We start from the raw sequence: 17,500 nt of genomic DNA, 5'->3' as shown, positions 1-17,500 counted from the left end.
GGGGGTTGGGGTCTGTGTTGTGGTTGTGTGGGGTTGTGAAAGCCTGTTTAATATGGAATATTTTATATATTTTACTGAAGTAGAGGAAGGTTAAAGGTTAAAGTGAGAATGATGTCAAGCTGTGGTCAGGAACATAGCCTCGTGTGTGTGTGTGTGTGTGTGTGTGTGTGTGTGTGTGTGTGTGTGTGTGTGTGTGTGTGTGTGTAACTCAGACTCAGATATAGAAGAGACACTTCAGAACAAACTTCCTTTAGATTTTTGAGGGGGACTATGTGTTGTTCCGTGTAGTAAATATGTTATTTAATGCATTTGTATGGGCTAATAGAAGTAAGGCAATATATATATATATATATTATTATAATTGTTTCTCCCAATTTCGTGGTATCCAATTCGTAGTTACAGTCTTGTCCCGTCGCTGCAACTCCCGTACAGACTCTGGAGAGGTGAAGGTCGAGAGCCATGCTTCCCCCAAAACACGACCCCGCCAAGCCGCTCTGCTTCTTGACACACTGCTCGCTTATTCCAGAAGCCAGACGCATCACGGAGGAAACACCGTCCAACTGGCGACTGAGGTCAGCTTTCAGGCGCCTGTCCCGACACAAGGAGTCGCTAGAGCGTGATGGGACAAGGAAATCCCAGCCTACCAAACCCTCCCCTAACCCAGACGACCCTGGGCCAATTGTACGCCACCCCATGGGTCTCCCGGTCACAGCCTGGGATCGAACCCAGGGCTGTGATGCTTCAAGCACTGCAATGCAGTGCCTTAGATCGCTGTGCCACTCAGGAGGCGGCCAAAAACACATTTTCATCAAATACTTTTGAGATATTTTTTATTATACTACCTCCCCCATCTTCCTTAGACTAGTTGAGTATCTGGAGCATCCGCATTTGTGGGTTCGATTACAGGCTCAAAGTGGCCAGAAACAAATGACTTTCTTCTGAAACGCCTTAGTCTATTCTTGTTCAGAGAAATAAAGGCTATTCTATGCGAGAAATTGCCAAGAAACTGAAAATCTCGAACAACGCTGTGTACTACTCCTTTCTCAGAACAGAGCAAACTGGCTCTAACCAGAATAGAAAGAGGAGTGGGAGTTCCCAGTGCACAACTGAGCAAGAGGACAAGTACATTAGAGTGTCTAGTTTGAGAAACAGATGCCTCACAATTCCCAACTGGCAGCTTCATTAAATAGTATCCGCAAAACACCAGTTTCAACGTCAACAGTAAAGAGGTGACTCCAGGATGCTGGCCTTCTAGGCAGCAGGGATGGTGCCAGGATTCCTCTAGACGTGACGCTTGGCATTCAGGCCAAAGAGTTCAATCTTGGTTTCATCATAACAGAGGATCTTGTTTCCCATGGTCTGAGAGTCCTTTAGGTACCTTTTGGCAAACTCCAAGTGGGCTGTCATGTGCCTTTTACTGAGGAGTGGCTTCCATCTGGCCACTCTACCATAAAGGCTTGATTGGTGGAGTGCTGCAGAGATGGTTGTCCTTCTGAAAACTTCTCCCATCTCCACAGAGGAACTCTGGAGATTGGTCAGAGTGACCATTAGGTTCTTCGTAACCTCCCTGACCAAGGCCCTTCTTCCCGATAGCTTAGTTTGGCTGGGCGGCCAGCTCTAGGAAGAGTCTTGGTGGTTCCAAACTTCTTCCATTTAAGAATGATGGAGGCCACTGTGTTCTCGGGGACCTTCAATGAGGCAGAAATGTTTTGGTACCCTTCCCCAGACCTGTGCCTCGACACAATATTATCTCGGAGCTCTACGGACAATTCCTTGACCTCGTGGCTTGGTATTTGCTCTGACATGCACTGTAAACTGTGGGACCTTATATAGATAGGTGTGTGCCTTTCCAAATCATGTCCAATCAATTGAATTTACCACAGGTGGACTCCAATCAAGTTGTAGAAACGTCTAAAGGATGATCAATGGAAACAGGATGCACCTGTGCTCAATTTCAATACTCATAGCAAAATGTCTGATAAGATATTTCTGTTTTAAAAATGTTATACATTTGCAAAAATGTCTAAAAACCTGTTTTTGCTTTGTCACTATGGGGTATTGTGTGTAGATTGATGAGGAAAAACATTAAATTAATATATTTTACAGTAAGCTGGTTACGTAACAAAATGTGGAATAAGTCTGAATACTTTCCCAATGCACAGTATAAATACATAAATATAGTATAAATATATATATACATTATCAATATTTACATACAGTATCAATATATATTTATAGTATAAATACATACAGCATAAGTACATATATATGGTAAAAATGTATATATACAGTATACATAAATATACAGTATATACACTATAAACGTGTATATACACTGCTCAAAAAAATAAAGGGAACACTTAAACAACACATCCTAGATCTGAATGAAAGAAATAATCTTATTAAATACTTTTTTCTTTACATAGTTGAATGTGCTGACAACAAAATCACACAAAAATAATCAATGGAAATCCAATTTATTAACCCATGGAGGTCTGGATTTGGAGTCACACTCAAAATTAAAGTGGAAAACCACACTACAGGCTGATCCAACTTTGATGTAATGTCCTTAAAACAAGTCAAAATGAGGCTCAGTAGTGTGTGTGGCCTCCACGTGCCTGTATGACCTCCCTACAATGCCTGGGCATGCTCCTGATGAGGTGGTGGATGGTCTCCTGAGGGATCTCCTCCCAGACTTGGACTAAAGCATCCGCCAACTCCTGGACAGTCTGTGGTGCAACGTGACGTTGGTGGATGGAGCGAGACATGATGTCCCAGATGTGCTCAGTTGGATTCACGTCTGGGGAACGGGCGGGCCAGTCCATAGCATCAATGCCTTCCTCTTGCAGGAACTGCTGACACATTCCAGCCACATGAGGTCTAGCATTGCCTTGCATTAGGAGGAACCCAGGGCCAACCGCACCAGCATATGGTCTCACAAGTGGTCTGAGGATCTCATCTCGGTACCTAATGGCAGTCAGGCTACCTCTGGCGAGCACATGGAGGGCTGTGCGGCCCCCCAAAGAAATGCCACCCCACACCATGACTGACCCACCGCCAAACCGATCATGCTGGAGGATGTTGCAGGCAGCAGAACGTTCTCCACGGCGTCTCCAGACTCTGTCACGTCTGTCACGTGCTCAGTGTGAACCTGCTTTCATCTGTGAAGTGCACAGGGCGCCAGTGGCGAATTTGCCAATCTTGGTGTTCTCTGGCAAATGCCAAACGTCCTGCACGGTGTTGGGCTGTAAGCACCTCCTTGCACAAAGGCGGAGGTAGCGGTCCTGCTGCTGGGTTGTTGCCCTCCTACGGCCTCCTCCACGTCTCCTGATGTACTGGCCTGTCTCCTGGTAGCGCCTCCATGCTCTGGACACTACGCTGACAGACACAGCAAACCTTCTTGCCACAGCTCGCATTGATGTGCCATCCTGGATGAGCTGCACTACCTGAGCCACTTGTGTGGGTTGTAGACTCCGTCTCATGCTACCACTAGAGTGAAAGCACCGCCATCATTCAAAAGTGACCAAAACATCAGCCAGGAAGCATAGGAACTGAGAAGTGGTCTGTGGTTACCACCTGCAGAACCACTCCTTTTTTAGGGGTGTCTTGCTTATTGCCTATAATTTCCACCTGTTGTCTATTCCATTTGCACAACAGCATGTGAAATTTATTGTCAATCAGTGTTGCTTCCTAAGTGGACAGTTTGATTTCACAGAAGTGTGATTGACTTGGAGTTACATTGTGTTGTTTAAGTGTTCCCTTTATTTTTTTGAGCAGTATATATATATATATATATATATATATATATATATATACATACCGAGGACAGACCATTTAACGTGCGTCGTATAGAGGGGACCAAGGCGCGGCGTGTTGAGTGCTCATGATTATCTTTAATGAAAACTAAACACTTTTACAAATAAACAAAATGACAGCAAACAGTTCCGTCAGGCAACAGACAACAAAACGGAAAACAACTACCCACAAACACAATAGGAAAACCCCAACTTAAATATGATCTCCAATTAGAGACAACGCAAACCAGCTGCCTCTAATTGGAGATCATCCCAAAACTCCAACATAGAAATAGAAAACAAGAACTAAACATAGAAACAAAAAACAAAAAGAATGCCCACCCATATCACACCCTGACCTAACTAAACAGAGAAAAAACAGCTCTCTTAGGTCAAAGCGTGACAGACGATTTGTATAAGCTACGTGCTTCAGCACTCGGCGGTCTGTTCTGTGAGCTTGTGTGGCCTACCACTTTGCAGCTGAGCTGGTGTTGCTCCTAGAAGTTTCCACATCACAATAACAGTACTTACAGTTGACCGGGTAAGCTCTAGCAGGGCAGAAATTTGACGAACTGACCATTCCACTGCCAATATTTGTCTATGGATATTGTATGGCTGTGTGCTTGATTTTATACATTTTTCTGCAACGGGTGTGGCTGAAATAGCCAAATCCACTAATTTGAAGGTGTGTCCACATCATTTTGCGTAAATGAAACAGTTTGAAAATATACATGAATCATTTGTCCTGGCCCGTGTGATAGGCCGACCTCTTGTTTGTTTTCCTTAAAGGAAAGAAATAGGTTGTCCTCTCAGGGTCAATAACAAGACACAAAATACATAAAAAGCACTTGCCATCACCGTGTTTGTTCATTGAGAATAAAAATGAATTAAATGATTTAGGCAATAGGCATCAGACATCATTATAGAATATCAAAAAGAGACATTTTTCCAACTCTCCGTATTATTATTCTCCAGTGAAATACATGCAAACAGGTCAGGCCTATTACCACTGGAGTAGCCTACAGCTCTGTTGTACTGCACGCAACCACACAGAGTGGGGGGTGGAGTAGCCTACAGCTCTGTTGTACTGCACGCAACCACACAGAGTGGGGGGTGGAGTAGCCTACAGCTCTGTTGTACTGCACGCAACCACACAGAGTGGGGGGTGGAGTAGCCTACAGCTCTGTTGTACTGCACGCAACCACACAGAGTGGGGGGTGGAGTAGCCTACAGCTCTGTTGTACTGCACGCAACCACACAGAGTGGGGGGTGGAGTAGCCTACAGCTCTGTTGTACTGCACACAACCACATGTGAGACACATTCATCTTGACCCACTGGGAGACAGAGTGGGGGGGGATCATTAAGACCAGGGAGGTGGAGTGACTGGTAACGTCTTCAACATTCATCTTGACCCACTGGGAGACAGAGTGGGGGGGGGATCATTAAGACCAGGGAGGTGTAGTGACTGGTAACATCTTCATCATTCATCTTGACCCACTGGGAGACAGAGTGGGGGGGGGGATCATTAAAACCAGGGAGGTGGAGTGACTGGTAACGTCTTCAACATTCATCTTTACCCACTGGGAGACAGAGTGGGGGGGGGTCATTAAGACCAGGGAGGTGGAGTGACTGGTAACGTCTTCAACATCCGTTCAACCAATTCATTAACAGTATTCACTGTGCTTTTTATGGCAGAATTCAAGAAATGGACCATGGACATGTGATGACATCATGTTGCACACATTGATAACACATATATTTAATGAATATATATACATTTCCCCATAATCATGCCTTACTTCAGGCATCAGTAAATTACATTAAAGTGTTATTCATTTAGACAGATGGCCTGAGTGGTGCTGTGATTGTCTTGGTATTAACAACTCATACCTTTATCTTCTGAGTCTATGACGTGGTGGGTTGTAATAGTCCATCGTTCAGCTCATTTCAGTTCAAATAGTCCTGTGCCCCATCGGTCGTACATCGTCTATTGAGAGGCTGTCCTGTACCCTATACATTTAGTTCATTGCCATTTCCACCGTTCTCCCTGTCCAGGTTATCCAGGAAATGGATGGCTTCTTTTTTGCTGATTTCAGAGCGATGTCTCTTTTCTTTAATTAGAGCCGTCGTCATGCTGGATACACCAAAGAGAATGGGGTTTAGTTTTTTTCTTTGTGGGGTTGAATTCTCTGCTCATGTCAGTGTTGAATTGATGTAGATCTGATGATCTCATACATCAAAGGTCCGTCTCCTGACATTTCGGCTTTGATGGCCAGTCATAGAACATTATCTTTGTTCCTCGAGTTTTAAGGAACTTTGCGAATATGCTCCTTGGTTTGCTGCTTGTGTCTCCTCTCAGGCTGCCTGTTGGTTTGCTGCTTGTGTCTCCTCTCAGGCTGCCTGTTGGTTTGCTGCTTGTGTCTCCTCTCAGGCTGCCTGTTGGTTTGCTGCTTGTGTCTCCTCTCGGGCTGCCTGTTGGTTTGCTGCTTGTGTCTCCTCTCAGGCTGCCTGTTGGTTTGCTGCTTGTGTCTCCTCTCAGGCTGCCTGTTGGTTTGCTGCTTGTGTCTCCTCTCAGGCTGCCTGTTGGTTTGCTGCTTGTGTCTCCTCTCAGGCTGCCTGTTGGTTTGCTGCTTGTGTCTCCTCTCAGGCTGCCTGTTGGTTTGCTGCTTGTGTCTCCTCTCTGGCCTCCTGTTGGTTTGCTGCTTGTGTCTCCTCTCAGGCCTCCCGTTGGTTTGCTGCTTGTGTCCCCTCTCGGGCTGCCTGTTGGTTTGCTGCTTGTGTCCCCTCTCGGGCTGCCTGTTGGTTTGCTGCTTGTGTCTCCTCTCGGGCTGCCTGTTCGATGTGCTCGTTCAATTGTGGGAGCCCATGTGAAGTTGTGGTTTTACATTTTCCAGGAATTCTTCCGTTCTGGTTGTTCCACAGCTTTCGGGGGAAATTTACGAAACAAAGTCCTCCATCCCGTTTAATCTTTCAGTAAGCCTTGAAATAATGTACTAACCCCTCCGGGGTTAACCTGGTTTCGGTCTTCTCCGTGCTTTTGACCAGTTACATTTTTGTAATTATCTGATCATTTATTCATCTGTTTAGACAGTATCTCATTACCAGTGCCAATTTCTGTTAGTAGTGTCTCTAAACTCACTTTTGTCGAGTTGTCAGCTATTTGGTCACGTTGTTCTGCTGTTTTTGTCACTATTTCTAGATTTAGTATTTGCCATAACATGCAGTTGCCAACATAACGTTTCAGTTCTTTCTTGACCCTTGATTCAAGTTGTTTTCTATTTTAAATGGCATATTTTTGTGAAGAAAGGGAATGCCAAACGGATCACCTCCACCAGACTACCTCTCGGTCATCATACCAGAAATCCATTTTAGGGTTAGGAGGATAGAAAAACAAGTGTGTGTGTGTGTGTGTTTTTGGGGGCTGACAGTTGCTGACTATAAGGTAACCATTCCCCTTTGCCTCGTACCCTCGTTAGGTGTGTGTGTGTGTGTGTGTGCGTGCGTGCGCGTGCGTGCATGTGTGTGTTCCAAGGACAGCTCATCTCTCCAGCTAGACCTGCCTGTGTCATTATGTTACACACACCCTTAATTACTGCTGACGCACCGCTGACACACTGCTCAGCGCTGCACTGTACCTCTCTGTCTATCAACTCATTAGTGGTGGTGGGTAAAGCATGCGTAGGTGTACATCTTCCACGGGACAGAACGAACAATGCTGAAGCCTCACTTTATAAGGCGATTCCACACCAGGACAGACCAGGAATATTTTGTGTATATCAGATTGTTTGGGCATTTGTATCACAAACAAGCTTTGAGAAAATTATGATAAAAGTGGCCATTTTAGGTCCTTTTTTACCCTTATGATCAGAATCACCTTTATCCGCAAAAATACATTTGCATGTACAGGTATTTGCAAATGTATTTGGCAAATAAAGGTGATCTCTGTCTCTTTCTCTCTCTCTCTCTCTCTGCCTGTCTCTCTTTCTCTCTTTCTTTCTCTCCCTCTCTCTCCATCCCTCCTTTAAAAACGTCCGTGGCAGCATTATTTTCAGGGAGGCGTGATGGAGGAGAAGGCTGCCAATATGGCTTCCCAGATGTCTTCACCTGAAGCTAGGCAACACTAACAAATCTGTAATTAAGAGACAACACTGACTGGCTGGCTGGCTGACTGACACACATGCACACAGGCACACACACACACAAACACACACCCACACACACACAAACACACACACACACACGCACACACACACAGTCTGGTGGATATGCAACACTTGAGGTGGATGAATCCAACCAGTCACTCTGCAGTTTGTCCAGGTGCTCTTGTGAGCTGATAGGCTACTAGGACCGAGACCATCCAGCTCCAGCCCACAGGGCTTGGAGAAACAGGGAAGAGACAGTTGGCTAAGGCACTTAGATAGGTAGCACACTGTTGGCTGAGAGGCTGCCACAACAATGTGCAGCTGACGCTGTAAACACACATCACATTGATCAGAACAATATTGACATTCAATTAATTTGTGGCAATGACAGCAGACGACAGAAAACATTATCCAAAGGTACTTTAGACTCTTGGGTACTTTAGACTCTCAGGTACTTTAAAACCTCATGTACTTTAGACTCTCAGGTACTTTAAAACCTCATGTACTTTAGACTCTCAGGTACTTTAGACTCTCAGGTACTTTAGACTCTCAGGTATTTTAGACTCTCAGGTACTTTAGACTCTCAGGTATTTTAGAACCTAAAGGTACTTTAGAACCTCATGTACTTTAGACTCTCAGGTACTTTAGAACCTCAGGTACTTTAGAACCTCAGGTAGTTTAGAACCTAAAGGTATTTTAGAACCTCAGGTACTTTAGACTCTCTGGTACTTCAGAACCTCAGGTAGTTTAGAGTCTCAGGTACTTTAAAACTTCAGGTACTTTAGACTCTCAGGTACTTTAGAGTCTCAGGTACTTTGTAAACCCTGAAAAGAACATCCTGTCCATTACTCTTAAAAATAACATTGACTCTCGACTCAACACAAACATACAAACACAAACACACACACACAAACACATCTCGTGCATTAGCTCGCTATGCACATGCAGCTCTCGACTAACTTATTCAGAAGCCAGACCAGAAATAGACTCCAGGATTTGATAAGATTTTTTTTTCTTTTAATCTGAGTTGCTGGGGAAGAACAGAGAGGGAAACATGTGTGAGAGGGAGAACGATAGAGTGAGAGAAGAAAGGGGGAAACGTGTGTGAGAGAGGGAGAAAGATAGAGGGAGAGAAGAGAGGGGGAAACATGAGAGAGACAGAGAGGGAGAAAGATAGAGGGGGAAACATGAGAGAGAGAGGGAGAAAGAGGGAGAGAAGAGAGTGAGAAACATGTGAGAGAGAGGGAGAAATATAGAGGGAGAGAAGAGAGGGGGAAACATGTTAGAGAGAGGGAGAAAGATAGAGAAGAGAGAAGAGAGCGGGAAATGTGTGTGAGAGGGAGAAAGATAGAGGGAGAGAAGAGAGGGAAACGTGAGAGAGAGAAGGAGAAAGATAGAGAAGAGAGGGAAAGGTGAGCGAGAGGGGAAGAAAGAGCAAGAGAATAAAGGGAAATATGTGAGAGAGAGGGAGAAAGATAGAGGGAGAGAAGAGAGGGGGTTGAGAGCTAAAGCCCTCAAATCCTTATGGACACCTATTATATAATATACATGGTTATGGGTGCATAGTAGTCAATGGAATGTATGGGGAATGGAATGTATAGTGAATGGAATGTATAGTAAATGGAATGTATGGCGAATGGAATGTATGGGGAATGGAATGTATGGCAAATGGAATGTATAGGGAATGAAATATATGGTGAATGGAATGTATGGGGAATAGAACTTATGGCTAATGGAACGTATGGTGAATGGAATGTATGGTGAATGGAATGTATGGTGAATTGAATGTATGGAGAATGGAATGTATGGTGAATGGAACATATGGGGAATGGAATGTATGGGGAATGGAACGTATGGTGAATGGAACATGTGGTCAATGGAAAGTATGGTGAATGGAAGTTATAGTGAATTGAATGTATGGGGAATGGAATGTATGGGAAATGGAATGTATGGGGAATGGAATGTATGGGCAATGGAATGTATGGGGAATTGAATGTATGGGGAATGGAATGTATGGGAAATGGAATGTATGGGGAATGGAATGTATGGGGAATGGAATGTATGGGGAATGGAATGTATGGTGAATGGAACATATGGGCAATGGAATGTATGGTGAATGGAATGTATGGTGAATGGAACATATGGGGAATGGAATGTATGGGGAATGGAATGTATGGTGAATGGAACATATGGGCAATGGAATGTATGGGGAATGGAATGTATGGGGAATGGAACATATGGGGAATGGAATGTATGGGGAATGGAATGTATGGGGAATGGAATGTATGGTGAATGGAATGTATGGGGAATGGAACATGTGGTCAATGGAAAGTATGGTGAATGGAAGTTATAGTGAATGGAATGTATTTGTTAATGAGATCTACAGTGGGGTCTGAAATTATTTATACCCTTGATAAAGATGTGCAACAATGACTGTAAAGTGTTTTTCAAATACTGAGCTAAAAAATCAGGAGAATAGAATATTTTATTCTAATATAATTGCTCAGAGAAAGAGATTTTGTTTAACAAGTAATATGAAGTTTTCCGACTGCCCTCTATAATTCAAACCACAGGTTTACAATGGGATTCAACTCCGAAGACTGAGATGATCATTGTAAAATGTTGCTTTTGTGTTCAGTTAACCATTTTTTGTGTATTTTGATGTGTGCTTGGGGTTATTGTCTTCCTAGAAGATCCACTTGCGGCCAAGTGTCAGGCTCCTGGCAGAGATAACCAGGTTTTTGGCTAAAATATCCTGGTATTGGGTAAAGTTCATAATGCCATTGACCTTAACAAGGGCACCAGGATCAATGGAAGCAAAATAGTCCCATAACATCAAAGATTCACCACTATAAATTTGACCCCTATCTTAGTGAGAAAAAAATATATTATTCGTTAAATAAAATCTCTTTCTCTGAGCTATCCTATTAGTATAAAATAATGTAATATCATTATTTTTAGCACAAAATATAGCTCAGTATTTTATTTATTTTTCAATCATTTTTTGCTCATTTTTATCAAGGGTGTCAATCTTTTCGGACCACATTGAAGGTAAACAGTATACTGCAAAATAAATGCCATTACGTCAAAAAATGTGAACGTGGTCAGGAGACTGGAGGATTACTTGATGACGTGCTGAAAGGTTCAACCTGGAAAAGCTTTACATTTTGGATTCAATCCGACTGTGGGTTATAGCCATTGTGGTTATTAATAGCAATGTTCCCGCATTCGCTGAGATTCCAATTCACGATAAACGCTTCATATGTTCGCTCAATCGGAAATTGCCTTTTTTAAAAGTCAAATGCCTATTATTTGCTGATGATCTGGTGCTTCTGTCCACAACCAAGGAGGGCCAACATCAGCAACCAGATATTTTGCACAGATTATGTCAGACCTGGGCCCTGACAGTAAATCTCAGTAAGACAAAAATTATGGTTTTCCAAAAAAGGTACAGTTGCCAGGACCACGAATACAAATTCCATCCAGACACCATTGTCCTAGAGCACACTAAAAACTGTACATACCTCGGCCTAAACATCAGCGCCACAGGTAACTTCCAAAAAGCTGTGAACGATCTGAGAGACAAGGCAAGAAGGGCCTTCAATGCCATCAATAGGAACATAAAATTCAAAATACCAATTAGGATCTGGCAAAAAATAATAGAATCAGTTAAAGAATCCATTGCCCTTTATGGTTGTGAGGTCTGGGGTCCGCTCAACAACCAAGAATTCACATTTGGCCCTGAACAGAGAGTGCACAGTTGACTATGTACAGTCTCAGTGAGCATAGCCTTGCTATTGAGAAAGGCTGCCATAGCCTGTCTTCTCTTGAGAGCCAGGTCTGCCTATGTGCACACTGCCCATAAAATGAGTTGGAAACTGAGCTGCACTTCCTAACCTCCTGCCCAATGTATGACCATATTAGAGATACATATTTCCCTCAGATTACACAGATCCACAAAGAATGTGAAAACAAATCCAATTTTGATAAACTCCCATATCTACTGGGTGAAATACCACAGTGTGCCGTCACAGCAGCAAGATGTGTGATCTGTTGCCACAAGAAAAGGGCAACCACTGAAGAACAAACACCATTGTATATAAACCCATATTTATGTTTATTTGTTTATTTATTTTCTATTTTGTACTTTAACCATTTGCACATAATATGACATTTGAAATGTCTTTAATCTTTTGGAACTTTTGTGAGTGTAATGTTTACTGTTAATATTGTATTGTTTATTTCACTTTCGTTTATTATCTATTTCACTTGCTTTGGCAATTTAAACATATCTTTCCCATGCCAATATAGCCCTTAAATTGAATTGAATTGAAATTGAATTGAGAGAGAGAGAGAGAGAGAGAGAGAGAGAGAGAGAGAGAGAGAGAGAGAGAGAGAGAGAGAGAGAGAGAGAGACAGAGAGAGACAGAGAGAGACAGAGAGAGAGAGAGAGAGAGAGAGAGAGAGAGACAGAGAGAGAGACAGAGAGAGAGAGAGAGAGAGAGAGAGAGAGAGAGAGAGAGAGAGAGAGACAGAGACAGAGACAGAGAGAGAGAGAGAGAGAGAGAGAGAGAGAGAGAGAGAGAGAGGAGAGAGAGGGAGAGAGAGAGAGAGAGAGAGAGAGAGAGAGAGAGGAGATAGTGGCGCGTAGAAGTCAAGAGAAATGAGAGAAATACTTTAAATGCATTCTGTTGGTAATGAGATCTCTGTCTCAGCTCAGTAAAACCTGTGTGTGTGTGTGTGTGTGTGTGTGTGTGTGTGTGTGTGTGTGTGTGTGTGTGTGTGTGTGTGTGTGTGTGTGTGTGTGTGTGTGTGTGTGTGTGGTAGTTAAGAGGTTAATACAGTGGAATGCCTCAGTGGCATATTGACTGTACAGGGCTAAATCTGCTGAGGCAAGCTCAGTGTTGCATCCAGCCCTAACCCCCACCCGCTGCTCGTTTTACACACACACACACACACACACACACACACACACACACACACACACACACACACACACACACACACACACACACACACACACACACAGCTAGGACCTGTCAGCCTCCACTATTCACCCTGCCTTTCCCTTGGCCCAGGCTGACTTGTGATTGGCTAACGCTCCGTAAAGCTGAATTCAGCAAAGCCTTTTGCTCCTATCCCTGGCTCCCCACCTCTCCCTCTGCAGAGGAGAAAATGAAGGAGGGAACAAAAGAAAACAAGAAAGAAAACAAGCAGCTCTGGATATCATCCTCTCCTCCCCTCCTCCTCCTTCTTCTATTCTCTCTCTCTCTCTCTCTCTCTCTCTCTCTCTCTCTCTCTCTCTCTTCTGTCACCAAGTCCCTCTAGTTCGGCGTCTGTTTTGGTTTGATGGCTCAATCCTTAAACACAACAAGTTAGAGAACAACCTTACGTTAGCTCTCTGTAGCTCTGTACCATATTCACAGAGTCTCTCTCACCAGCTCTCCTGCACTTCTACCACCCCGTGGCTTTACAACCCCTACAGCCACAGCGGAAGAAGCTTTCCCCACCTTCACTCACTGCATCCAGCTACAAGCAAACAGTCTCAGCCAGCTACGAGCAAACAGTATCATCCAGCTACAAGCAAACGGTCTCATCCAGCTACGAGCAAACAGTCTCATCCAGCTACAAGCAAACAGTCTCATTCAGCTACGAGCAAACAGTCTCAAACCTCTACGAGCAAACAGAGCAAGCCTCCAGCATATAGCTACTGTACCAGCCGCATCAGCAGACCTCAGTTTCGCCCTCCCCACCCCTCACTCACTCCCTCCCTCCCCCTCACTCCCTCCTTTCTTTCTCAATCCCCTCCCTCCCTCGCCTCATCTCTCCCTCTCCTGACTGCATGGTGGGCTGGCTGTGGTACGGTACCGTCTGTGTAAAGTCTCTTCCACTGTAAAGGATCCCAACCTCGTTGCACAAAGCCTGGGTATGCCAGCCATCCCTCACCCCTGCTGCCCCGCCAGTCTCCCGGAACTGGACTGGAGCTTCTGATACAGCAACGAGTAGGAGAGAGAGAGAGAGGAGTAGGAGAGAGAGAGAGAGCAAGCGAGAGAGCACTGAGAGGTAGAGTGTGCGTGAAAAGAGATCATTTAGAGTGAGAGAGGTGGAAGATAGTGGATATAACGCTCAAAAAGAAAGAAACAAACTGAAAGCGCTGAAGTTGAAGGGTGGCAAGTTAAAGAAGAGGAAAGGAAACATACAAAAAGAAGAGCGGTAGTAACAACGCCTTCTCTCCCTCACTCTTCTCATTCCCTCTCTCTCTTTTTCGTTCTTTCTCTCTCCTTTTTCCCTGTGGCAGAGAGCAGACTCTCTCTCTCTTCTCATTCCCTCTCATCTCTGTTTCGTTCTTTCTCTCTCCCTGTGGCAGAGAGCAGAAGAGTCTTCTAAAGGTCCTGCGGTCCAGAGAACCCGAGAGAGTTGAGCTTCATAGAACTATCCAGAAAACAGGACTGACCGTTCCAGAGAAAGACGGACACTAAAACTCAACAACCAACCCACAAACAAAGTAACAAACCAACGAGTGAACAACCGTACTGAGAAACAAGCCAAGGAGCAAGAGAAGGAAAACAGTCGGACAGACGGAGAGAGAGAGAGACTAAAGGAAGGAGAGTGCGCTGGCCTCACCGGTCTCCCTCCACACGCCTGTCTTCCTCCCCCTGCCACCCCTCTCGACCTCGGCCGAAATGATGATGTATTTTTGGGTGAGTACCTCGCCCGTTGGGGGGTGTAGGGTTTGTGTTGGGGGGTGTAGGGTGTGTGTTGGGGGTGTAGGGTGTGTGTTGGGGGTGTAGGGTGTGTGTTGGGGGTGTAGTGTACGTGTTGGGGGTGTAGGGAAATGCCTGGGGAATTGAGTGGCATATCTAATCCTCTTTCCACTGGGATGGGGCAGTGTGAAAGGTTATCATACACACACACACACAAACCCACACAAACACACACACACACACACAAACCCACACACACATGCGCTCAATCACACACACACACACACTGATTATAGTTAACTCTGTCACACACTGGATGCAAACATGCCTCATTTGTGAACTGCTCTCTCTCTTTCTTTCTTTCTTTCTTTATTTCTCTCATCTTCATGTTGTTCTCTCCATCATGTGTAATGCACCTTCCTGGTGTAAACCTGTGTTTCTGTAATGAGGAAGAGGAGAGGTGAGGAGAGTAGAGATGGAGGAGAAGGAGAGGGAGAAGTAGAAAGGGAGAGGAGAGGTGGGAGAGGGAGGGAGATGTAGGGAGGGAGAGGAAAGGGATGGGAGGGAGGGAGGGAGATGTAGGGAGGGAGAGGAAAGGGAGGGAGATGTAGAGAGGGGAGAAGAGAGATGGGAGAGGGAGGGAGGGAGATGTAGAGAGGGAGAAGAGAGATGGGAGAGGGAGGGAGGGAGGGAGGGAGGGAGATGTAGGGAGGGAGATGCAGAGAGGGAGAAGAGAGATGAGGGAGGGAGATGTAGAGAGGGAGAAGAGAGATGGGAGAGGGAGGGAGGGAGGGAGGGATGGAGGGAGGGAGGGAGGGAGGGAGGGAGGGAGGGAGATGTAGGGAGGGAGAGGAAAGGGAGGGAGATGTAGAGAGGGAGAAGAGAGATGGGAGAGGGTAGATTCCGCTGAATCCCAGGAAAAAGTGGTTTATTTTATCTGATGTAATACTGGACCCTGTCATCTTATCCTGAGAAGGCTTCATTCCACAGCTTCATTCCACAGCTTCATTCCACAGCTTCGTTCCACAGCTTCCTTCCACAGCTTCATGCCACAGCTTCATGCCACAGCTTCATGCCACAGCTTCATTCCACAGCTTTATTCCATTGCCCTGCTGGATCTCTGTCCCATTTCGACATGTGTGGCTCAGTTGGTAGAACACGGCACTTACAACACCAGGTTCGTGGGTTCGATTCCCATGGAGGATCAGTATGAAAGGTGTCTGGGCTCACTACTGTAAGTCGCTCTGGATAAGAGTGTCTGCTGAATGACTAACATGTAATTGTAAGTAGGGATGCAGAATTCCTTTTTGTTTTGGGTAGATATCCGAGATTGAATTATCTGGATGATGTCACGTTCAAACGTTGTGAACGGTAGTGTATCATCAGTGCTCTGAGAGAACAAGACATAATGATTGGTCTACTGTGTAGTCCAACCCCCAAATCCTCCAAAAATATACTTTGCGCAGTGTTGTGGTGTGTTGTTGTGTTGTGTGGTGTGTTGTATGGTGTGTTGTTGTGTGTTGTGGTGTTGTGTTGTGGTGTGTTGTTGTGTGGTGTGTTGTTGTGTTGTGTTGTGTGGTGTGTTGTTGTGTTGTGTGGTGTGGTGTGTTAATGTGTGTTGTTGTGTTGTGTTGTGTGATGTTGTGTGTTGTTGTGTTGTGTGGTGTTGTGTGTTGTTGTGTGTTGTTGTGGTGTTGTGTGGTGTTGTGTGGTGTTGTGTTGTTGTGTAGTGGTGTGTGGTGTGGTGTGGTGGTGTGTGGTGTTGTGTGTTGTTGTGTGGTGGTTTGTGGTGTGGTGTGGTGGTGTGTGTTGTTGTGTGGTGTTGTGTGGTGTTTTGTTGTGTGGTGTTGTGTTGTGTGTTGTTGTGTTGTGTGGTGTGGTGTTGTGTGGTGTTGTGTAGTGGTGTGGTGTGGTGTTGTGTGTTGTTGTGTAGTGTTGTGTGGTGTTGTGTGTTGTTGTGTGTTGTTGTGTGGTGTTGTGGTGTTGTGTGGTGTTGTGTGTTATGTGGTGTTGTGGTGTTGTGGTTTAGTGTTATGTGCTGTTGTGTTGTCTTGTGTTGTGGTGTTGTGTGTTGTTGTGTGGTGTTGTGTGGCATTGAGTTGTGAGAAGAGGAAGGAAAAGAGAGCGAGAGAGAGAGAGAGACAGAGAGAGAGAGACAGAGAGAGAGAGAGAGAGAGAGAGAGAGAGACAGAGAGAGAGAGGTAGAGAGAGAGAGAGAGACAGAGAGAGAGAGGTAGAGAGAGAGAGGTGAAGTGCTGCAATGTGCTATGATGTAATCTGCTCTATGCTGGATCTGACTATCTACTACTACTGTACCAAGATCCCTCAATACCAGTACCAGGACCAAGAACCCTCAATACCAGTAGCAAGATCCCTCAATACCAGTACCAAGATACCTCAATACCAGTACCAGTACCAAGATCCCTCAATACCAGTACCAAGATCCCTCAAATACCAGTCCAAGATCCCTTCAATACACAGTACCAGTACCAAGATCCCCTCAATCTAGTAGCAAGATCCTCAATACCAGTACGTTTACCAAGATTCCCTCAATACAGTAACCATTACCAAGAAATCCCTCAATATCAATACCAGTACCAGATCCCTCAATACCAGTACCAATCCCTCATAATCAATACCAGTACCAAGACCCTCAATACCTACCAAGATCCCTGCAATACCATACCAGAAACCTTCAATACCAATACCAAGATCCCTCAATACCAATACCAAGATCCTCAAATAAAAAAAACCAGTACAAAGAACCCTCAATACCAGTACCCACAGAAGGACGCAAGAACCCTTCAATACCATACCAAGATCCCTCAATAAACAGTACACAGATCCCTCAATACCAGT

General features: G+C 44.8%; 1 long non-coding RNA gene across 1 annotated transcript in view; it reads left to right on the top strand.

Moving 5' to 3' along the window:
* LOC115185027 (uncharacterized) overlaps window positions 1–14,495 on the top strand; it is an 18,527-nt gene extending 4,032 nt beyond the window's left edge. The window contains exon 2 of the long non-coding RNA XR_003874731.1: window positions 14,305–14,495. This is a non-coding gene — a long non-coding RNA (uncharacterized LOC115185027). The remainder of the gene's footprint in view (window positions 1–14,304) is intronic.
* The last annotated feature ends 3,005 nt before the right edge of the window (window positions 14,496–17,500 follow it).

The sequence above is a fragment of the Salmo trutta genome, unplaced genomic scaffold (genome assembly GCF_901001165.1).
Source record: "Salmo trutta unplaced genomic scaffold, fSalTru1.1, whole genome shotgun sequence".
NCBI lineage: Eukaryota > Metazoa > Chordata > Actinopteri > Salmoniformes > Salmonidae > Salmo > Salmo trutta.
Note: the sequence above shows the minus strand (reverse complement) of the source record. Positions and strands in the feature narration are given on the sequence as shown.